This window comes from Ambystoma mexicanum, chromosome 5p, assembly GCF_040938575.1.
Source record: "Ambystoma mexicanum isolate Mex_15411 chromosome 5p, UKY_AmexF1_1, whole genome shotgun sequence".
NCBI lineage: Eukaryota > Metazoa > Chordata > Amphibia > Caudata > Ambystomatidae > Ambystoma > Ambystoma mexicanum.
Genome location: NC_090930.1, coordinates 740,836,125 through 740,857,581, shown reverse-complemented (window position 1 = coordinate 740,857,581; position 21,457 = coordinate 740,836,125). Strand labels below are relative to the sequence as shown.

At 39.1% G+C, this 21,457-nt stretch overlaps 19 non-coding genes across 19 annotated transcripts; 9 read left to right on the top strand and 10 right to left on the bottom strand.

Annotated features, from left to right (window-relative positions):
- Nucleotides 1-377: 377 nt before the first annotated feature.
- On the bottom strand, nucleotides 378-449 carry TRNAQ-UUG (transfer RNA glutamine (anticodon UUG)). The gene has a single exon. It is a non-coding gene; the product is annotated as a tRNA-Gln (tRNA).
- Nucleotides 450-708: 259 nt separating this feature from the next.
- TRNAQ-CUG (transfer RNA glutamine (anticodon CUG)) lies at nucleotides 709-780 on the top strand. Its single transcript has one exon. It is a non-coding gene; the product is annotated as a tRNA-Gln (tRNA).
- An 881-nt stretch (nucleotides 781-1,661) lies between these two features.
- Nucleotides 1,662-1,733, bottom strand: TRNAQ-UUG (transfer RNA glutamine (anticodon UUG)). The gene has a single exon. It is a non-coding gene; the product is annotated as a tRNA-Gln (tRNA).
- A 2,372-nt stretch (nucleotides 1,734-4,105) lies between these two features.
- TRNAQ-CUG (transfer RNA glutamine (anticodon CUG)) lies at nucleotides 4,106-4,177 on the top strand. The gene has a single exon. It is a non-coding gene; the product is annotated as a tRNA-Gln (tRNA).
- A 913-nt stretch (nucleotides 4,178-5,090) lies between these two features.
- Nucleotides 5,091-5,162, bottom strand: TRNAQ-UUG (transfer RNA glutamine (anticodon UUG)). The gene has a single exon. It is a non-coding gene; the product is annotated as a tRNA-Gln (tRNA).
- A 259-nt stretch (nucleotides 5,163-5,421) lies between these two features.
- TRNAQ-CUG (transfer RNA glutamine (anticodon CUG)) lies at nucleotides 5,422-5,493 on the top strand. Its single transcript has one exon. It is a non-coding gene; the product is annotated as a tRNA-Gln (tRNA).
- Nucleotides 5,494-6,374: 881 nt separating this feature from the next.
- TRNAQ-UUG (transfer RNA glutamine (anticodon UUG)) lies at nucleotides 6,375-6,446 on the bottom strand. Its single transcript has one exon. It is a non-coding gene; the product is annotated as a tRNA-Gln (tRNA).
- A 2,370-nt stretch (nucleotides 6,447-8,816) lies between these two features.
- Nucleotides 8,817-8,888, top strand: TRNAQ-CUG (transfer RNA glutamine (anticodon CUG)). The gene has a single exon. It is a non-coding gene; the product is annotated as a tRNA-Gln (tRNA).
- A 913-nt stretch (nucleotides 8,889-9,801) lies between these two features.
- Nucleotides 9,802-9,873, bottom strand: TRNAQ-UUG (transfer RNA glutamine (anticodon UUG)). Its single transcript has one exon. It is a non-coding gene; the product is annotated as a tRNA-Gln (tRNA).
- A 259-nt stretch (nucleotides 9,874-10,132) lies between these two features.
- TRNAQ-CUG (transfer RNA glutamine (anticodon CUG)) lies at nucleotides 10,133-10,204 on the top strand. Its single transcript has one exon. It is a non-coding gene; the product is annotated as a tRNA-Gln (tRNA).
- Nucleotides 10,205-11,085: 881 nt separating this feature from the next.
- TRNAQ-UUG (transfer RNA glutamine (anticodon UUG)) lies at nucleotides 11,086-11,157 on the bottom strand. The gene has a single exon. It is a non-coding gene; the product is annotated as a tRNA-Gln (tRNA).
- Nucleotides 11,158-13,527: 2,370 nt separating this feature from the next.
- On the top strand, nucleotides 13,528-13,599 carry TRNAQ-CUG (transfer RNA glutamine (anticodon CUG)). The gene has a single exon. It is a non-coding gene; the product is annotated as a tRNA-Gln (tRNA).
- Nucleotides 13,600-14,512: 913 nt separating this feature from the next.
- Nucleotides 14,513-14,584, bottom strand: TRNAQ-UUG (transfer RNA glutamine (anticodon UUG)). The gene has a single exon. It is a non-coding gene; the product is annotated as a tRNA-Gln (tRNA).
- A 259-nt stretch (nucleotides 14,585-14,843) lies between these two features.
- TRNAQ-CUG (transfer RNA glutamine (anticodon CUG)) lies at nucleotides 14,844-14,915 on the top strand. The gene has a single exon. It is a non-coding gene; the product is annotated as a tRNA-Gln (tRNA).
- An 881-nt stretch (nucleotides 14,916-15,796) lies between these two features.
- On the bottom strand, nucleotides 15,797-15,868 carry TRNAQ-UUG (transfer RNA glutamine (anticodon UUG)). The gene has a single exon. It is a non-coding gene; the product is annotated as a tRNA-Gln (tRNA).
- Nucleotides 15,869-18,233: 2,365 nt separating this feature from the next.
- TRNAQ-CUG (transfer RNA glutamine (anticodon CUG)) lies at nucleotides 18,234-18,305 on the top strand. The gene has a single exon. It is a non-coding gene; the product is annotated as a tRNA-Gln (tRNA).
- Nucleotides 18,306-19,218: 913 nt separating this feature from the next.
- Nucleotides 19,219-19,290, bottom strand: TRNAQ-UUG (transfer RNA glutamine (anticodon UUG)). Its single transcript has one exon. It is a non-coding gene; the product is annotated as a tRNA-Gln (tRNA).
- A 259-nt stretch (nucleotides 19,291-19,549) lies between these two features.
- On the top strand, nucleotides 19,550-19,621 carry TRNAQ-CUG (transfer RNA glutamine (anticodon CUG)). Its single transcript has one exon. It is a non-coding gene; the product is annotated as a tRNA-Gln (tRNA).
- Nucleotides 19,622-20,502: 881 nt separating this feature from the next.
- Nucleotides 20,503-20,574, bottom strand: TRNAQ-UUG (transfer RNA glutamine (anticodon UUG)). The gene has a single exon. It is a non-coding gene; the product is annotated as a tRNA-Gln (tRNA).
- Nucleotides 20,575-21,457: the final 883 nt, after the last annotated feature.

The following is a 21,457-nucleotide window of genomic DNA, read 5'->3' as shown; positions in this document are numbered from 1 at the left end:
AATGGCGATACAATAGAGCTGCTTTTCCCAAAATGGTATTATTAATGTTGTTGCTGCATCTTCAAGTAAAAAGAGAATCCATTGGGTCACAGATTGAGCATGTTTCTTAACATTGAGTTAAGTTTGAAAATTTCAAATCTTTTATGTATGTTTCCGATGCAGATCTGCCCATCGACTCAGAATGACCTCACTGTTCATACATTTAAAAAAAATGCATAAAGGTTAAGGTGCTAGGCACAAAAGTGGATTTTTATGAAAAGTTATGCCAGAGAGTGAGAGCGAAAATGAATACCCTACACCACTAACCTTATGAATATTACTATCTTTGGCCTATAATTTAAGACAACAAGGAGACAAAGTGTGTTAGAGCAAGAGAGAGGTTCCACCGAGACTTGAACTCGGATCGCTGGATTCAAAGTCCAAAGTGCTAACCATTACACCATGGAACCCTTGTTGAGCAGAGCTTCATAAGGGCAATGAGAATATAGGGCACAGTCAAGATTTTTACTGACCTATAGTAACCGTTTACTGATATTATATCGAAGCAGCACTGTTGCTGTTGGATGCTGTGCAATCGCAAAGTATTGGCTTCATGTCTCATTTGGATCAAATTCTTCCTCTGGAGTCTAATGATATAGGAATATTACATATTTTCTCTGATGTGCTCTGTTTTTCCAGAATGAAGTGCATCATGCTACTGAATATGTGGGTTCCATGGTGTAATGGTTAGCACTCTGGACTCTGAATCCAGCGATCCGAGTTCAAGTCTCGGTGGGACCTTGGGGCTGCTTCTCTTTTAGAGTTGCCTTTCATTTGCAGATAGATATAACAGCAATAGCTTTGCTTTACAGCCCACTTTGATGGCAGTCTTCTTTGACCAAAGAATATTAATAGTTTCTGGGGATGACTCTCTTTTGCCACAAAGAAACTGCCCACTCTCATATCTCCAAAACTCCAAGGTATAATGGCTTTTAAACTGGCTTTTGATCTCAGCGATTTGCATTGAAAGCCCAGGAGGCCCCTAAAATCAGTTGAATTGTTTCCTGATAATTTAGAGTTTATTTCTTCTTTCGAGAAAGGTGTGATCCAAATAAAGTAAGTACATTTAAACAAGGGCACTTGATCAGTAAATGCACTACTTTCTAGAACGCATAACTCTTGTAAGTTATAAAAAGTTTGCTCTCCATACAGTTTGTCAACTCAAAGAATTACATTTTTTACACATTTAATAAGACCATCAAATTGCTTGAAACATAGGAATGATTGTGAAAGTGAATATGATTCACCAAAATAATTGTATAACATTTTTTAATGTTAATAAAATAGGGCTTTTTCCAATCTTTTCACATCAATGTTGTTTCTGCATGTTCCAGTGAGCAGAGAATCTACTGCACATAGTGTGTACATTTTTCTTTTCATAGAGTTAAGGTTGGACATTATTCATCTGTGGAAAATGTTTCTGAGAGATATCTGGGTGCCCACTCTGATTGACCTTAGGGATTGTACATTAACGATATGTAGTTGCATCACTGTATTGGTATCAGGCACCAAAGTGCATTTAAATGTAATGTCGTGCAGAGAGAGTCGACTGAACTTCTGAATATTAACTCTGTTGAATTGTAAGTTGAGAAATTAGAAAATGGAGTGTAAGAGCAAGATAACGGTCCCACCGAGACTTGAACTCGGATCGTTGGATTCAAAATCCAAAGTGCTAACCATTACACCATGGAACCCTTGCAAGATGCACCTGAGAGCGTTGAATCAGAAATGGTAATATAGAGCACATTTACAATTTTTACAGATTCATAGTCCCAATTGACTGATATCATACAAACACAGCGATGTTGTCGATTGACGTTGTGCTATAGCAATCTCTGTGCTTTATAGAGCATGTAGATCAAATTCTTCCTCTTGAGGCATATGATTAAGCAATATTAAATATTGTTTCTGACTGCCTCTGTTTTGGCATAATGAAGTTCAGCATTTGCGGAAGTATTTAGGTTCCATGGTCTAATGGTTAGTAGGCTGGACTCTGAATTTAGTAATCTGACATGTTATAGCTATATTTTGTTTTCCTTTGGGTGTATTGTCATTTTATGCACATAGATTTCCTAGCAGTGGCTGTGATGAATAGTTCAATTTGATAGCAGCTTCCTTTTGAGAATTTGAAAAAAAAAGAATTAAATAGTCTCTCTGGATGACTCTGCTTTGATTTCTATGTGCACATCCCTTTTGCGTTTCAGAGGGATTGACCAACATACACAACAGTGCTTGGAAGACCTCTTCCTCCCTCATGGCATGTAAAGCTAACCTCTCTCCTACCGTGTGTTTTTTTACTTTTTAACTTCCCCTTCCGAGTCATGATCATGTAACTGAATTTACATTTTTAGATTTTAACTGCAGTAGTTGCTTGTTTTTCATTTTTATTTTGTGTGTACGCATACATCCCTTTTTGTGGGGAGGGGGGGGGGTGATGTCTGTTTACTTATATTAGCTAATATAGGTCATTTTATGTCCGCTTACAATATGTGTCAGGATTTTTTATGTCGTTTCCAATCAATGTCTAATATCAAGTGGTTTGCAGCAGTCATACAAAGGCACGTAACACCCCCAAAACACCTACATAAGTTAGAAATACTCCGGAAGAGTACTCAGTTTATGAAAAGGCGGTGAATCCCAAATAGAACTGTAAATGTAAGCTAGCAAGCAGACTGTGCACCCCTGTTTGGAACTATGACCTGTGTGTTGCCCTCTATTAACAGAACAATGTAACTGCAGCCCATGTCACATAAAATAGAAAGTAGAGATTATGCAAATTAACTCCCAGAAGAGCCTGGTGTCACCCCAAAAGGTGTCATGCTTTTCACACCAAGAAACATCCACACATAGATCCCTGCGAACCTCAAAAACGTACAGGAAACCCTGTCCAGCGCTTTGCTCCCAGAGGAGATAAGGTTGAAAAACCACCCTATGTTAAAAGTGTCCATAATCCATGCCAGCTGCCCTGTCTATAGAACCTGGCCGTTCGGGGCCTAGGGGCATGAGTGGAAGGGTTTAACCTGCCTGGGTTCTTGGGCATGGTTTCATCATGCCTCAGTTTACAATGGCACTCTGCCACTTTGTCAGGCTTTAAAGAAGCCTGACTCCTGCAGAGCAAAAGATCTGATTATTTCCTTACATGTTTTGTACGTAAGAATGCGGATGGTGCTCTGAGCCTCCTATGGTGGTTATTAAGCATGGTATACATACCATAGCATGTAACTGTGCCTACAAATGGAACATTTTGTTCATTTATTAGGGAGTTGTGAAAATGGCAAAATCAAATTGCCATTACTGACACAGACCAGCTGCCGCTGTCCGGACATTTCGTCGAAAGACATTTCGTCGAAAGACATTTGGTCGACGTAATTTGGTCGAAAGCCAAATGGTCGTTTTTTTTATTTATTTATATATATATTTTTTAGGTTGTAGTTTAGGGAAAAAAAGGGGTTTTTAGAAAAAAAGGGGGTTGGGGGGACCCCCCCAAACCCCCCCCCCAAAAAAAATGTGAAAATAAAAAACAAAGCAATTCGACCATTTGGTTTTCGACCAAATGGTTTCGACCAATTGTCCTGTCGACACATTTTTTTTGACGAAATGTCTGGCAACCCAGCTGCCGACTGTTGCTATTGACAGGAGTTCCAGGTGTATAAACTGAGGAGATCACCAGTTCAATTACCTGTGAACGCATTTTGAAGCTCATTCACAACCAGTTCATGCCCGTTCTCTCCATTTTGGCTTTCTGGCTGGCCGAGGGGCCCTTCAGTAATGTTCTTTGCTAACCATTACACCATGGGCCCCTTGCTGGTGCAACCTGACAGAGTTGTAACAGAAATGAGAATCGAGATCTCATGCATCATTTTAACAAACTCATATTCCTAGCCCACGGATATTATGCAAATGTGGAACTGTTTAGTTGGTTGTTGCGCAATAGCAAACTCTTTGCTTTACAGCTCATTTGGATAGGATTCTTCCTCTGGAGGCATAAGATAAAAGAATATTGCATACATTCTCTAAAAGGCTCTTTTTTTGCTGCAATGACGTTCATCATGTCACTAAGTATGTAGGTTCCATGGTGTAATGGTTAGCACTCTGGACTCTGAATCCAGCGATCCGAGTTCAAATCTCGGTGGGACCTTGGGAATTACTGTGTTTGTTTTCCTCTCAGTGTCTTGTTTTAATAGCAATGCCGCTGCTGTGTCGCCCACTTTCATAGCATTATTCCCTGGGTGCATTTGAAAAAAGAAAGATTTTCCATGGATGACGCTCTTTAGCCACAATGAAACCCACCACTTTCTGTGGTGTGAAAGACCCATGGTGTAATGGTAGCACCCTGGAGGTTGAATCCAATAATTTGCATTCAAATCTCTGTAAGAGTTTACCATCAGTCGAACCTTTCCCTTATCGTTTATTGTGGATGTCTTTTTTGAAGAAAGGTATGATCCAACTAAAGTAAGTACATTCACGAATGGGCCCTTGGTCGGTACAAACAGTATTTATACACCTCAGGCCTTTTGTGAATTAAGAAAAGTGTGTTCTTCGTTCTATTTTTCATCTCAAACTGATACCTTCATTTTACAAACATGTAAAGGCTGTTAAGACGCTTGATTAATATCATTGATTCTGAATGTGGTCGCTTTTCATAGGATTAACCCTTTAACAATTTTGAAAGAGAATGGCGATACAATAGAGCTGCTTTTCCCAAAATGGTATTATTAATGTTGTTGCTGCATCTTCAAGTAAAAAGAGAATCCATTGGGTCACAGATTGAGCATGTTTCTTAACATTGAGTTAAGTTTGAAAATTTCAAATCTTTTATGTATGTTTCCGATGCAGATCTGCCCATCGACTCAGAATGACCTCACTGTTCATACATTTAAAAAAAATGCATAAAGGTTAAGGTGCTAGGCACAAAAGTGGATTTTTATGAAAAGTTATGCCAGAGAGTGAGAGCGAAAATGAATACCCTACACCACTAACCTTATGAATATTACTATCTTTGGCCTATAATTTAAGACAACAAGGAGACAAAGTGTGTTAGAGCAAGAGAGAGGTTCCACCGAGACTTGAACTCGGATCGCTGGATTCAAAGTCCAAAGTGCTAACCATTACACCATGGAACCCTTGTTGAGCAGAGCTTCATAAGGGCAATGAGAATATAGGGCACAGTCAAGATTTTTACTGACCTATAGTAACCGTTTACTGATATTATATCGAAGCAGCACTGTTGCTGTTGGATGCTGTGCAATCGCAAAGTATTGGCTTCATGTCTCATTTGGATCAAATTCTTCCTCTGGAGTCTAATGATATAGGAATATTACATATTTTCTCTGATGTGCTCTGTTTTTCCAGAATGAAGTGCATCATGCTACTGAATATGTGGGTTCCATGGTGTAATGGTTAGCACTCTGGACTCTGAATCCAGCGATCCGAGTTCAAGTCTCGGTGGGACCTTGGGGCTGCTTCTCTTTTAGAGTTGCCTTTCATTTGCAGATAGATATAACAGCAATAGCTTTGCTTTACAGCCCACTTTGATGGCAGTCTTCTTTGACCAAAGAATATTAATAGTTTCTGGGGATGACTCTCTTTTGCCACAAAGAAACTGCCCACTCTCATATCTCCAAAACTCCAAGGTATAATGGCTTTTAAACTGGCTTTTGATCTCAGCGATTTGCATTGAAAGCCCAGGAGGCCCCTAAAATCAGTTGAATTGTTTCCTGATAATTTAGAGTTTATTTCTTCTTTCGAGAAAGGTGTGATCCAAATAAAGTAAGTACATTTAAACAAGGGCACTTGATCAGTAAATGCACTACTTTCTAGAACGCATAACTCTTGTAAGTTATAAAAAGTTTGCTCTCCATACAGTTTGTCAACTCAAAGAATTACATTTTTTACACATTTAATAAGACCATCAAATTGCTTGAAACATAGGAATGATTGTGAAAGTGAATATGATTCACCAAAATAATTGTATAACATTTTTTAATGTTAATAAAATAGGGCTTTTTCCAATCTTTTCACATCAATGTTGTTTCTGCATGTTCCAGTGAGCAGAGAATCTACTGCACATAGTGTGTACATTTTTCTTTTCATAGAGTTAAGGTTGGACATTATTCATCTGTGGAAAATGTTTCTGAGAGATATCTGGGTGCCCACTCTGATTGACCTTAGGGATTGTACATTAACGATATGTAGTTGCATCACTGTATTGGTATCAGGCACCAAAGTGCATTTAAATGTAATGTCGTGCAGAGAGAGTCGACTGAACTTCTGAATATTAACTCTGTTGAATTGTAATTTGAGAAATTAGAAAATGGAGTGTAAGAGCAAGATAACGGTCCCACCGAGACTTGAACTCGGATCGTTGGATTCAAAGTCCAAAGTACTAACCATTACACCATGGAACCCTTGCAAGATGCACCTGAGAGCGTTGAATCAGAAATGGTAATATAGAGCACATTTACAATTTTTACAGATTCATAGTCCCAATTGACTGATATCATACAAACACAGCGATGTTGTCGATTGACGTTGTGCTATAGCAATCTCTGTGCTTTATAGAGCATGTAGATCAAATTCTTCCTCTTGAGGCATATGATTAAGCAATATTAAATATTGTTTCTGACTGCCTCTGTTTTGGCATAATGAAGTTCAGCATTTGCGGAAGTATTTAGGTTCCATGGTCTAATGGTTAGTAGGCTGGACTCTGAATTTAGTAATCTGACATGTTATAGCTATATTTTGTTTTCCTTTGGGTGTATTGGCATTTTATGCACATAGATTTCCTAGCAGTGGCTGTGATGAATAGTTCAATTTGATAGCAGCTTCCTTTTGAGAATTTGAAAAAAAAAGAATTAAATAGTCTCTCTGGATGACTCTGCTTTGATTTCTATGTGCACATCCCTTTTGCGTTTCAGAGGGATTGACCAACATACACAACAGTGCTTGGAAGACCTCTTCCTCCCTCATGGCATGTAAAGCTAACCTCTCTCCTACCGTGTGTTTTTTTACTTTTTAACTTCCCCTTCCGAGTCATGATCATGTAACTGAATTTACATTTTTAGATTTTAACTGCAGTAGTTGCTTGTTTTTCATTTTTATTTTTTGTGTACGCATACATCCCTTTTTGTGGGGAGGGGGGAGTGATGTCTGTTTACTTATATTAGCTAATATAGGTCATTTTATGTCCGCTTACAATATGTGTCAGGATTTTTTATGTCGTTTCCAATCAATGTCTAATATCAAGTGGTTTGCAGCAGTCATACAAAGGCACGTAACACCCCCAAAACACCTACATAAGTTAGAAATACTCCGGAAGAGTACTCAGTTTATGAAAAGGCGGTGCATCCCAAATAGAACTGTAAATGTAAGCTAGCAAGCAGACTGTGCACCCCTGTTTGGAACTATGACCTGTGTGTTGCCCTCTATTAACAGAACAATGTAACTGCAGCCCATGTCACATAAAATAGAAAGTAGAGATTATGCAAATTAACTCCCAGAAGAGCCTGTTGTCACCCCAAAAGGTGTCATCCTTTTCACACCAAGAAACATCCACACATAGATCCCTGCGAACCTCAAAAACGTACAGGAAACCCTGTCCAGCGCTTTGCTCCCAGAGGAGATAAGGTTGAAAAACCACCCTATGTTAAAAGTGTCCATAATCCATGCCAGCTGCCCTGTCTATAGAACCTGGCCGTTCGGGGCCTAGGGGCATGAGTGGAAGGGTTTAACCTGCCTGGGTTCTTGGGCATGGTTTCATCATGCCTCAGTTTACAATGGCACTCTGCCACTTTGTCAGGATTTAAAGAAGCCTGACTCCTGCAGAGCAAAAGATCTGATTATTTCCTTACATGTTTTGTACGTAAGAATGCGGATGGTGCTCTGAGCCTCCTATGGTGGTTATTAAGCATGGTATACATACCATAGCATGTAACTGTGCCTACAAATGGAACATTTTGTTCATTTATTAGGGAGTTGTGAAAATGGCAAAATCAAATTGCCATTACTGACACAGACCAGCTGCCGCTGTCCGGACATTTCATCGAAAGACATTTGGTCGAAAGACATTTGGTCGACGTAATTTGGTCGAAAGCCAAATGGTCGTTTTTTTTATTTATTTATATATATATTTTTTAGGTTGTAGTTTAGGGAAAAAAAGGGGTTTTTAGAAAAAAAGGGGGTTGGGGGGACCCCCCCAAACCCCCCCCCCAAAAAAAATGTGAAAATAAAAAACAAAGCAATTCGACCATTTGGTTTTCGACCAAATGGTTTCGACCAATTGTCCTGTCGACACATTTTTTTTGACGAAATGTCTGGCAACCCAGCTGCCGACTGTTGCTATTGACAGGAGTTCCAGGTGTATAAACTGAGGAGATCACCAGTTCAATTACCTGTGAACGCATTTTGAAGCTCATTCACAACCAGTTCATGCCCGTTCTCTCCATTTTGGCTTTCTGGCTGGCCGAGGGGCCCTTCAGTAATGTTCTTTGCTAACCATTACACCATGGGCCCCTTGCTGGTGCAACCTGACAGAGTTGTAACAGAAATGAGAATCGAGATCTCATGCATCATTTTAACAAACTCATATTCCTAGCCCACGGATATTATGCAAATGTGGAACTGTTTAGTTGGTTGTTGCGCAATAGCAAACTCTTTGCTTTACAGCTCATTTGGATAGGATTCTTCCTCTGGAGGCATAAGATAAAAGAATATTGCATACATTCTCTAAAAGGCTCTTTTTTTGCTGCAATGACGTTCATCATGTCACTCAGTATGTAGGTTCCATGGTGTAATGGTTAGCACTCTGGACTCTGAATCCAGCGTTCCGAGTTCAAATCTCGGTGGGACCTTGGGAATTACTGTGTTTGTTTTCCTCTCAGTGTCTTGTTTTAATAGCAATGACGCTGCTGTGTCGCCCACTTTCATAGCATTATTCCCTGGGTGCATTTGAAAAAAGAAAGATTTTCCATGGATGACGCTCTTTAGCCACAATGAAACCCACCACTTTCTGTGGTGTGAAAGACCCATGGTGTAATGGTAGCACCCTGGAGGTTGAATCCAATAATTTGCATTCAAATCTCTGTAAGAGTTTACCATCAGTCGAACCTTTCCCTTATCGTTTATTGTGGATGTCTTCTTTGAAGAAAGGTATGATCCAACTAAAGTAAGTACATTCACGAATGGGCCCTTGGTCGGTACAAACAGTATTTATACACCTCAGGCCTTTTGTGAATTAAGAAAAGTGTGTTCTTCGTTCTATTTTTCATCTCAAACTGATACCTTCATTTTACAAACATGTAAAGGCTGTTAAGACGCTTGATTAATATCATTGATTCTGAATGTGGTCGCTTTTCATAGGATTAACCCTTTAACAATTTTGAAAGAGAATGGGGATACAATAGAGCTGCTTTTCCCAAAATGGTATTATTAATGTTGTTGCTGCATCTTCAAGTAAAAAGAGAATCCATTGGGTCACAGATTGAGCATGTTTCTTAACATTGAGTTAAGTTTGAAAATTTCAAATTTTTTATGTATGTTTCCGATGCAGATCTGCCCATCGACTCAGAATGACCTCACTGTTCATACATTTAAAAAAAATGCATAAAGGTTAAGGTGCTAGGCACAAAAGGGGATTTTTATGAAAAGTTATGCCAGAGAGTGAGAGCGAAAATGAATACCCTACACCACTAACCTTATGAATATTACTATCTTTGGCCTATAATTTAAGACAACAAGGAGACAAAGTGTGTTAGAGCAAGAGAGAGGTTCCACCGAGACTTGAACTCGGATCGCTGGATTCAAAGTCCAAAGTGCTAACCATTACACCATGGAACCCTTGTTGAGCAGAGCTTCATAAGGGCAATGAGAATATAGGGCACAGTCAAGATTTTTACTGACCTATAGTAACCGTTTACTGATATTATATCGAAGCAGCACTGTTGCTGTTGGATGCTGTGCAATCGCAAAGTATTGGCTTCATGTCTCATTTGGATCAAATTCTTCCTCTGGAGTCTAATGATATAGGAATATTACATATTTTCTCTGATGTGCTCTGTTTTTCCAGAATGAAGTGCATCATGCTACTGAATATGTGGGTTCCATGGTGTAATGGTTAGCACTCTGAACTCTGAATCCAGCGATCCGAGTTCAAGTCTCGGTGGGACCTTGGGGCTGCTTCTCTTTTAGAGTTGCCTTTCATTTGCAGATAGATATAACAGCAATAGCTTTGCTTTACAGCCCACTTTGATGGCAGTCTTCTTTGACCAAAGAATATTAATAGTTTCTGGGGATGACTCTCTTTTGCCACAAAGAAACTGCCCACTCTCATATCTCCAAAGCTCCAAGGTATAATGGCTATTAAACTGGCTTTTGATCTCAGCGATTTGCATTGAAAGCCCAGGAGGCCCCTAAAATCAGTTGAATTGTTTCCTGATAATTTAGAGTTTATTTCTTCTTTCGAGAAAGGTGTGATCCAAATAAAGTAAGTACATTTAAACAAGGGCACTTGATCAGTAAATGCACTACTTTCTAGAACGCATAACTCTTGTAAGTTATACAAAGTTTGCTCTCCATACAGTTTGTCAACTCAAAGAATTACATTTTTTACACATTTAATAAGACCATCAAATTGCTTGAAACATAGGAATGATTGTGAAAGTGAATATGATTCACCAAAATAATTGTATAACATTTTTTAATGTTAATAAAATAGGGCTTTTTCCAATCTTTTCACATCAATGTTGTTTCTGCATGTTCCAGTGAGCAGAGAATCTACTGCACATAGTGTGTACATTTTTCTTTTCATAGAGTTAAGGTTGGACATTATTCATCTGTGGAAAATGTTTCTGAGAGATATCTGGGTGCCCACTCTGATTGACCTTAGGGATTGTACATTAACGATATGTAGTTGCATCACTGTATTGGTATCAGGCACCAAAGTGCATTTAAATGTAATGTCGTGCAGAGAGAGTCGACTGAACTTCTGAATATTAACTCTGTTGAATTGTAATTTGAGAAATTAGAAAATGGAGTGTAAGAGCAAGATAACGGTCCCACCGAGACTTGAACTCGGATCGTTGGATTCAAAGTCCAAAGTGCTAACCATTACACCATGGAACCCTTGCAAGATGCACCTGAGAGCGTTGAATCAGAAATGGTAATATAGAGCACATTTACAATTTTTACAGATTCATAGTCCCAATTGACTGATATCATACAAACACAGCGATGTTGTCGATTGACGTTGTGCTATAGCAATCTCTGTGCTTTATAGAGCATGTAGATCAAATTCTTCCTCTTGAGGCATATGATTAAGCAATATTAAATATTGTTTCTGACTGCCTCTGTTTTGGCATAATGAAGTTCAGCATTTGCGGAAGTATTTAGGTTCCATGGTCTAATGGTTAGTAGGCTGGACTCTGAATTTAGTAATCTGACATGTTATAGCTATATTTTGTTTTCCTTTGGGTGTATTGTCATTTTATGCACATAGATTTCCTAGCAGTGGCTGTGATGAATAGTTCAATTTGATAGCAGCTTCCTTTTGAGAATTTGAAAAAAAAAGAATTAAATAGTCTCTCTGGATGACTCTGCTTTGATTTCTATGTGCACATCCCTTTTGCGTTTCAGAGGGATTGACCAACATACACAACAGTGCTTGGAAGACCTCTTCCTCCCTCATGGCATGTAAAGCTAACCTCTCTCCTACCGTGTGTTTTTTTACTTTTTAACCTCCCCTTCCGAGTCATGATCATGTAACTGAATTTACATTTTTAGATTTTAACTGCAGTAGTTGCTTGTTTTTCATTTTTATTTTTTGTGTACGCATACATCCCTTTTTGTGGGGAGGGGGGAGTGATGTCTGTTTACTTATATTAGCTAATATAGGTCATTTTATGTCCGCTTACAATATGTGTCAGGATTTTTTATGTCGTTTCCAATCAATGTCTAATATCAAGTGGTTTGCAGCAGTCATACAAAGGCACGTAACACCCCCAAAACACCTACATAAGTTAGAAATACTCCGGAAGAGTACTCAGTTTATGAAAAGGCGGTGAATCCCAAATAGAACTGTAAATGTAAGCTAGCAAGCAGACTGTGCACCCCTGTTTGGAACTATGACCTGTGTGTTGCCCTCTATTAACAGAACAATGTAACTGCAGCCCATGTCACATAAAATAGAAAGTAGAGATTATGCAAATTAACTCCCAGAAGAGCCTGGTGTCACCCCAAAAGGTGTCATGCTTTTCACACCAAGAAACATCCACACATAGATCCCTGCGAACCTCAAAAACGTACAGGAAACCCTGTCCAGCGCTTTGCTCCCAGAGGAGATAAGGTTGAAAAACCACCCTATGTTAAAAGTGTCCATAATCCATGCCAGCTGCCCTGTCTATAGAACCTGGCCGTTCGGGGCCTAGGGGCATGAGTGGAAGGGTTTAACCTGCCTGGGTTCTTGGGCATGGTTTCATCATGCCTCAGTTTACAATGGCACTCTGCCACTTTGTCAGGATTTAAAGAAGCCTGACTCCTGCAGAGCAACAGATCTGATTATTTCCTTACATGTTTTGTACGTAAGAATGCGGATGGTGCTCTGAGCCTCCTATGGTGGTTATTAAGCATGGTATACATACCATAGCATGTAACTGTGCCTACAAATGGAACATTTTGTTCATTTATTAGGGAGTTGTGAAAATGGCAAAATCAAATTGCCATTACTGACACAGACCAGCTGCCGCTGTCCGGACATTTCATCGAAAGACATTTGGTCGAAAGACATTTGGTCGACGTAATTTGGTCGAAAGCCAAATGGTCGTTTTTTTTATTTATTTATATATATATTTTTTAGGTTGTAGTTTAGGGAAAAAAAGGGGTTTTTAGAAAAAAAGGGGGTTGGGGGGACCCCCCCAAGCCCCCCCCCCAAAAAAAATGTGAAAATAAAAAACAAAGCAATTCGACCATTTGGTTTTCGACCAAATGGTTTCGACCAATTGTCCTGTCGACACATTTTTTTTGACGAAATGTCTGGCAACCCAGCTGCCGACTGTTGCTATTGACAGGAGTTCCAGGTGTATAAACTGAGGAGATCACCAGTTCAATTACCTGTGAACGCATTTTGAAGCTCATTCACAACCAGTTCATGCCCGTTCTCTCCATTTTGGCTTTCTGGCTGGCCGAGGGGCCCTTCAGTAATGTTCTTTGCTAACCATTACACCATGGGCCCCTTGCTGGTGCAACCTGACAGAGTTGTAACAGAAATGAGAATCGAGATCTCATGCATCATTTTAACAAACTCATATTCCTAGCCCACGGATATTATGCAAATGTGGAACTGTTTAGTTGGTTGTTGCGCAATAGCAAACTCTTTGCTTTACAGCTCATTTGGATAGGATTCTTCCTCTGGAGGCATAAGATAAAAGAATATTGCATACATTCTCTAAAAGGCTCTTTTTTTGCTGCAATGACGTTCATCATGTCACTCAGTATGTAGGTTCCATGGTGTAATGGTTAGCACTCTGGACTCTGAATCCAGCGATCCGAGTTCAAATCTCGGTGGGACCTTGGGAATTACTGTGTTTGTTTTCCTCTCAGTGTCTTGTTTTAATAGCAATGACGCTGCTGTGTCGCCCACTTTCATAGCATTATTCCCTGGGTGCATTTGAAAAAAGAAAGATTTTCCATGGATGACGCTCTTTAGCCACAATGAAACCCACCACTTTCTGTGGTGTGAAAGACCCATGGTGTAATGGTAGCACCCTGGAGGTTGAATCCAATAATTTGCATTCAAATCTCTGTAAGAGTTTACCATCAGTCGAACCTTTCCCTTATCGTTTATTGTGGATGTCTTCTTTGAAGAAAGGTATGATCCAACTAAAGTAAGTACATTCACGAATGGGCCCTTGGTCGGTACAAACAGTATTTATACACCTCAGGCCTTTTGTGAATTAAGAAAAGTGTGTTCTTCGTTCTATTTTTCATCTCAAACTGATACCTTAATTTTACAAACATGTAAAGGCTGTTAAGACGCTTGATTAATATCATTGATTCTGAATGTGGTCGCTTTTCATAGGATTAACCCTTTAACAATTTTGAATGAGAATGGGGATACAATAGAGCTGCTTTTCCCAAAATGGTATTATTAATGTTGTTGCTGCATCTTCAAGTAAAAAGAGAATCCATTGGGTCACAGATTGAGCATGTTTCTTAACATTGAGTTAAGTTTGAAAATTTCAAATCTTTTATGTATGTTTCCGATGCAGATCTGCCCATCGACTCAGAATGACCTCACTGTTCATACATTTAAAAAAAATGCATAAAGGTTAAGGTGCTAGGCACAAAAGGGGATTTTTATGAAAAGTTATGCCAGAGAGTGAGAGCGAAAATGAATACCCTACACCACTAACCTTATGAATATTACTATCTTTGGCCTATAATTTAAGACAACAAGGAGACAAAGTGTGTTAGAGCAAGAGAGAGGTTCCACCGAGACTTGAACTCGGATCGCTGGATTCAAAGTCCAAAGTGCTAACCATTACACCATGGAACCCTTGTTGAGCAGAGCTTCATAAGGGCAATGAGAATATAGGGCACAGTCAAGATTTTTACTGACCTTTAGTAACCGTTTACTGATATTATATCGAAGCAGCACTGTTGCTGTTGGATGCTGTGCAATCGCAAAGTATTGGCTTCATGTCTCATTTGGATCAAATTCTTCCTCTGGAGTCTAATGATATAGGAATATTACATATTTTCTCTGATGTGCTCTGTTTTTCCAGAATGAAGTGCATCATGCTACTGAATATGTGGGTTCCATGGTGTAATGGTTAGCACTCTGGACTCTGAATCCAGCGATCCGAGTTCAAGTCTCGGTGGGACCTTGGGGCTGCTTCTCTTTTAGAGTTGCCTTTCATTTGCAGATAGATATAACAACAATAGCTTTGCTTTACAGCCCACTTTGATGGCAGTCTTCTTTGACCAAAGAATATTAATAGTTTCTGGGGATGACTCTCTTTTGCCACAAAGAAACTGCCCACTCTCATATCTCCAAAGCTCCAAGGTATAATGGCTATTAAACTGGCTTTTGATCTCAGCGATTTGCATTGAAAGCCCAGGAGGCCCCTAAAATCAGTTGAATTGTTTCCTGATAATTTAGAGTTTATTTCTTCTTTCGAGAAAGGTGTGATCCAAATAAAGTAAGTACATTTAAACAAGGGCACTTGATCAGTAAATGCACTACTTTCTAGAACGCATAACTCTTGTAAGTTATAAAAAGTTTGCTCTCCATACAGTTTGTCAACTCAAAGAATTACATTTTTTACACATTTAATAAGACCATCAAATTGCTTGAAACATAGGAATGATTGTGAAAGTGAATATGATTCACCGAAATAATTGTATAACATTTTTTAATGTTAATAAAATAGGGCTTTTTCCAATCTTTTCACATCAATGTTGTTTCTGCATATTCCAGTGAGCAGAGAATCTACTGCACATAGTGTGTACATTTTTCTTTTCATAGAGTTAAGGTTGGACATTATTCATCTGTGGAAAATGTTTCTGAGAGATATCTGGGTGCCCACTCTGATTGACCTTAGGGATTGTACATTAACGATATGTAGTTGCATCACTGTATTGGTATCAGGCACCAAAGTGCATTTAAATGTAATGTCGTGCAGAGAGAGTCGACTGAACTTCTGAATATTAACTCTGTTGAATTGTAATTTGAGAAATTAGAAAATGGAGTGTAAGAGCAAGATAACGGTCCCACCGAGACTTGAACTCGGATCGTTGGATTCAAAGTCCAAAGTGCTAACCATTACACCATGGAACCCTTGCAAGATGCACCTGAGAGCGTTGAATCAGAAATGGCAATATAGAGCACATTTACAATTTTTACAGATTCATAGTCCCAATTGACTGATATCATACAAACACAGCGATGTTGTCGATTGACGTTGTGCTATAGCAATCTCTGTGCTTTATAGAGCATGTAGATCAAATTCTTCCTCTTGAGGCATATGATTAAGCAATATTAAATATTGTTTCTGACTGCCTCTGTTTTGGCATAATGAAGTTCAGCATTTGCGGAAGTATTTAGGTTCCATGGTCTAATGGTTAGTAGGCTGGACTCTGAATTTAGTAATCTGACATGTTATAGCTATATTTTGTTTTCCTTTGGGTGTATTGTCATTTTATGCACATAGATTTCCTAGCAGTGGCTGTGATGAATAGTTCAATTTGATAGCAGCTTCCTTTTGAGAATTTGAAAAAAAAAGAATTAAATAGTCTCTCTGGATGACTGTGCTTTGATTTCTATGTGCACATCCCTTTTGCGTTTCAGAGGGATTGACCAACATACACAACCGTGCTTGGAAGACCTCTTCCTCCCTCATGGCATGTAAAGCTAACCTCTCTCCTACCGTGTGTTTTTTTACTTTTTAACTTCCCCTTCCGAGTCATGATCATGTAACTGAATTTACATTTTTAGATTTTAACTGCAGTAGTTGCTTGTTTTTCATTTTTATTTTTTGTGTACGCATACATCCCTTTTTGTGGGGAGGGGGGAGTGATGTCTGTTTACTTATATTAGCTAATATAGGTCATTTTATGTCCGCTTACAATATGTGTCAGGATTTTTTATGTCGTTTCCAATCAATGTCTAATATCAAGTGGTTTGCAGCAGTCATACAAAGGCACGTAACACCCCCAAAACACCTACATAAGTTAGAAATCCTCCGGAAGAGTACTCAGTTTATGAAAAGGCGGTGAATCCCAAATAGAACTGTAAATGTAAGCTAGCAAGCAGACTGTGCACCCCTGTTTGAAACTATGACCTGTGTGTTGCCCTCTATTAACAGAACAATGTAACTGCAGCCCATGTCACATAAAATAGAAAGTAGAGATTATGCAAATTAACTCCCAGAAGAGCCTGGTGTCACCCCAAAAGGTGTCATGCTTTTCACACCAAGAAACATCCACACATAGATCCCTGCGAACCTCAAAAACGTACAGGAAACCCTGTCCAGCGCTTTGCTCCCAGAAGAGATAAGGTTGAAAAACCACCCTATGTTAAAAGTGTCCATAATCCATGCCAGCTGCCCTGTCTATAGAACCTGGCCGTTCGTGGCCGCTCGGGGCCTAGGGGCATGAGTGGAAGGGTTTAACCTGCCTGGGTTCTTGGGCATGGTTTCATCATGCCTCAGTTTACAATGGCACTCTGAAACTTTGTCAGGCTTTAAAGAAGCCTGACTCCTGCAGAGCAAAAGATCTGATTATTTCCTTACATGTTTTGTACGTAAGAATGCGGATGGTGCTCTGAGCCTCCTATGGTGGTTATTAAGCATGGTATACATACCATAGCATGTAACTGTGCCTACAAATGGAACATTGTGTTCATTTATTAGGGAGTTGTGAAAATGGCAAAATCAAATTGCCATTACTGACACAGACCAGCTGCCGCTGTCCGGACATTTCGTCGAAAGACATTTGGTCGACGTAATTTGGTCGAAAGCCAAATGGTCGTTTTTTTATTTATTTATATATATATTTTTTAGGTTGTAGTTTAGGGAAAAAAAGGGGTTTTTAGAAAAAAAGGGGGTTGGGGGGACCCCCCCAAACCCCTCCCCCAAAAAAAAATGTGAAAATAAAAAACAAAGCAATTCGACCATTTGGTTTTCGACCAAATGGTTTCGACCAATTGTCCTGTCGACAAATTTTTTTCGACGAAATGTCTGGCAACCCAGCTGCCGACTGTTGCTATTGACAGGAGTTCCAGGTGTATAAACTGAGGAGATCACCAGTTCAATTACCTGTGAACGCATTTTGAAGCTCATTCACAACCAGTTCATGCCCGTTCTCTCCATTTTGGCTTTCTGGCTGGCCGAGGGGCCCTTCAGTAATGTTCTTTGCTAACCATTACACCATGGGCCCCTTGCTGGTGCAACCTGACAGAGTTGTAACAGAAATGAGAATCGAGATCTCATGCATCATTTTAACAAACTCATATTCCTAGCCCACGGATATTATGCAAATGTGGAACTGTTTAGTTGGTTGTTGCGCAATAGCAAACTCTTTGCTTTACAGCTCATTTGGATAGGATTCTTCCTCTGGAGGCATAAGATAAAAGAATATTGCATACATTCTCTAAAAGGCTCTTTTTTTGCTGCAATGACGTTCATCATGTCACTAAGTATGTAGTTTCCATGGTGTAATGGTTAGCACTCTGGACTCTGAATCCAGCGATCCGAGTTCAAATCTCGGTGGGACCTTGGGAATTACTGTGTTTGTTTTCCTCTCAGTGTCTTGTTTTAATAGCAATGACGCTGCTGTGTCGCCCACTTTCATAGCATTATTCCCTGGGTGCATTTGAAAAAAGAAAGATTTTCCATGGATGACGCTCTTTAGCCACAATGAAACCCACCACTTTCTGTGGTGTGAAAGACCCATGGTGTAATGGTAGCACCCTGGAGGTTGAATCCAATAATTTGCATTCAAATCTCTGTAAGAGTTTACCATCAGTCGAACCTTTCCCTTATCGTTTATTGTGGATGTCTTCTTTGAAGAAAGGTATGATCCAACTAAAGTAAGTACATTCACGAATGGGCCCTTGGTCGGTACAAACAGTATTTATACACCTCAGGCCTTTTGTGAATTAAGAAAAGTGTGTTCTTCGTTCTATTTTTCATCTCAAACTGATACCTTCATTTTACAAACATGTAAAGGCTGTTAAGACGCTTGATTAATATCATTGATTCTGAATGTGGTCGCTTTTCATAGGATTAACCCTTTAACAATTTTGAAAGAGAATGGCGATACAATAGAGCTGCTTTTCCCAAAATGGTATTATTAATGTTGTTGCTGCATCTTCAAGTAAAAAGAGAATCCATTGGGTCACAGATTGAGCATGTTTCTTAACATTGAGTTAAGTTTGAAAATTTCAAATCTTTTATGTATGTTTCCGATGCAGATCTGCCCATCGACTCAGAAAGACCTCACTGTTCATACATTTAAAAAAAATGCATAAAGGTTAAGGTGCTAGGCACAAAAGTGGATTTTTATGAAAAGTTATGCCAGAGAGTGAGAGCGAAAATGAATACCCTACACCACTAACCTTATGAATATTACTATCTTTGGCCTATAATTTAAGACAACAAGGAGACAAAGTGTGTTAGAGCAAGAGAGAGGTTCCACCGAGACTTGAACTCGGATCGCTGGATTCAAAGTCCAAAGTGCTAACCATTACACCATGGAACCCTTGTTGAGCAGAGCTTCATAAGGGCAATGAGAATATAGGGCACAGTCAAGATTTTTACTGACCTATAGTAACCGTTTACTGATATTATATCGAAGCAGCACTGTTGCTGTTGGATGCTGTGCAATCGCAAAGTATTGGCTTCATGTCTCATTTGGATCAAATTCTTCCTCTGGAGTCTAATGATATAGGAATATTACATATTTTCTCTGATGTGCTCTGTTTTTCCAGAATGAAGTGCATCATGCTACTGAATATGTGGGTTCCATGGTGTAATGGTTAGCACTCTGGACTCTGAATCCAGCGATCCGAGTTCAAGTCTCGGTGGGACCTTGGGGCTGCTTCTCTTTTAGAGTTGCCTTTCATTTGCAGATAGATATAACAGCAATAGCTTTGCTTTACAGCCCACTTTGATGGCAGTCTTCATTGACCAAAGAATATTAATAGTTTCTGGGGATGACTCTCGTTTGCCACAAAGAAACTGCCCACTCTCATATCTCCAAAGCTCCAAGGTATAATGGCTATTAAACTGGCTTTTGATCTCTGCGATTTGCATTGAAAGCCCAGGAGGCCCCTAAAATCAGTTGAATTGTTTCCTGATAATTTAGAGTTTATTTCTTCTTTCGAGAAAGGTGTGATCCAAATAAAGTAAGTACATTTAAACAAGGGCACTTGATCAGTAAATGCACTACTTTCTAGAACTCATAACTCTTGTAAGTTATAAAAAGTTTGCTCTCCATACAGTTTGTCAACTCAAAGAATTACATTTTTTACACATTTAATAAGACCATCAAATTGCTTGAAACATAGGAATGATTGTGAAAGTGAATATGATTCACCAAAATAATTGTATAACATTTTTTAATGTTAATAAAATAGGGCTTTTTCCAATCTTTTCACATCAATGTTGTTTCTGCATGTTCCAGTGAGCAGAGAATCTACTGCACATAGTGTGTACATTTTTCTTTTCATAGAGTTAAGGTTGGACATTATTCATCTGTGGAAAATGTTTCTGAGAGATATCTGGGTGCCCACTCTGATTGACCTTAGGGATTGTACATTAACGATATGTAGTTGCATCACTGTATTGGTATCAGGCACCAAAGTGCATTTAAATGTAATGTCGTGCAGAGAGAGTCGACTGAACTTCTGAATATTAACTCTGTTGAATTGTAATTTGAGAAATTAGAAAATGGAGTGTAAGAGCAAGATAACGGTCCCACCGAGACTTGAACTCGGATCGTTGGATTCAAAGTCCAAAGTACTAACCATTACACCATGGAACCCTTGCAAGATGCACCTGAGAGCGTTGAATCAGAAATGGTAATATAGAGCACATTTACAATTTTTACAGATTCATAGTCCCAATTGACTGATATCATACAAACACAGCGATGTTGTCGATTGACGTTGTGCTATAGCAATCTCTGTGCTTTATAGAGCATGTAGATCAAATTCTTCCTCTTGAGGCATATGATTAAGCAATATTAAATATTGTTTCTGACTGCCTCTGTTTTGGCATAATGAAGTTCAGCATTTGCGGAAGTATTTAGGTTCCATGGTCTAATGGTTAGTAGGCTGGACTCTGAATTTAGTAATCTGACATGTTATAGCTATATTTTGTTTTCCTTTGGGTGTATTGGCATTTTATGCACATAGATTTCCTAGCAGTGGCTGTGATGAATAGTTCAATTTGATAGCAGCTTCCTTTTGAGAATTTGAAAAAAAAAGAATTAAATAGTCTCTCTGGATGACTCTGCTTTGATTTCTATGTGCACATCCCTTTTGCGTTTCAGAGGGATTGACCAACATACACAACAGTGCTTGGAAGACCTCTTCCTCCCTCATGGCATGTAAAGCTAACCTCTCTCCTACCGTGTGTTTTTTTACTTTTTAACTTCCCCTTCCGAGTCATGATCATGTAACTGAATTTACATTTTTAGATTTTAACTGCAGTAGTTGCTTGTTTTTCATTTTTATTTTTTGTGTACGCATACATCCCTTTTTGTGGGGAGGGGGGAGTGATGTCTGTTTACTTATATTAGCTAATATAGGTCATTTTATGTCCGCTTACAATATGTGTCAGGATTTTTTATGTCGTTTCCAATCAATGTCTAATATCAAGTGGTTTGCAGCAGTCATACAAAGGCACGTAACACCCCCAAAACA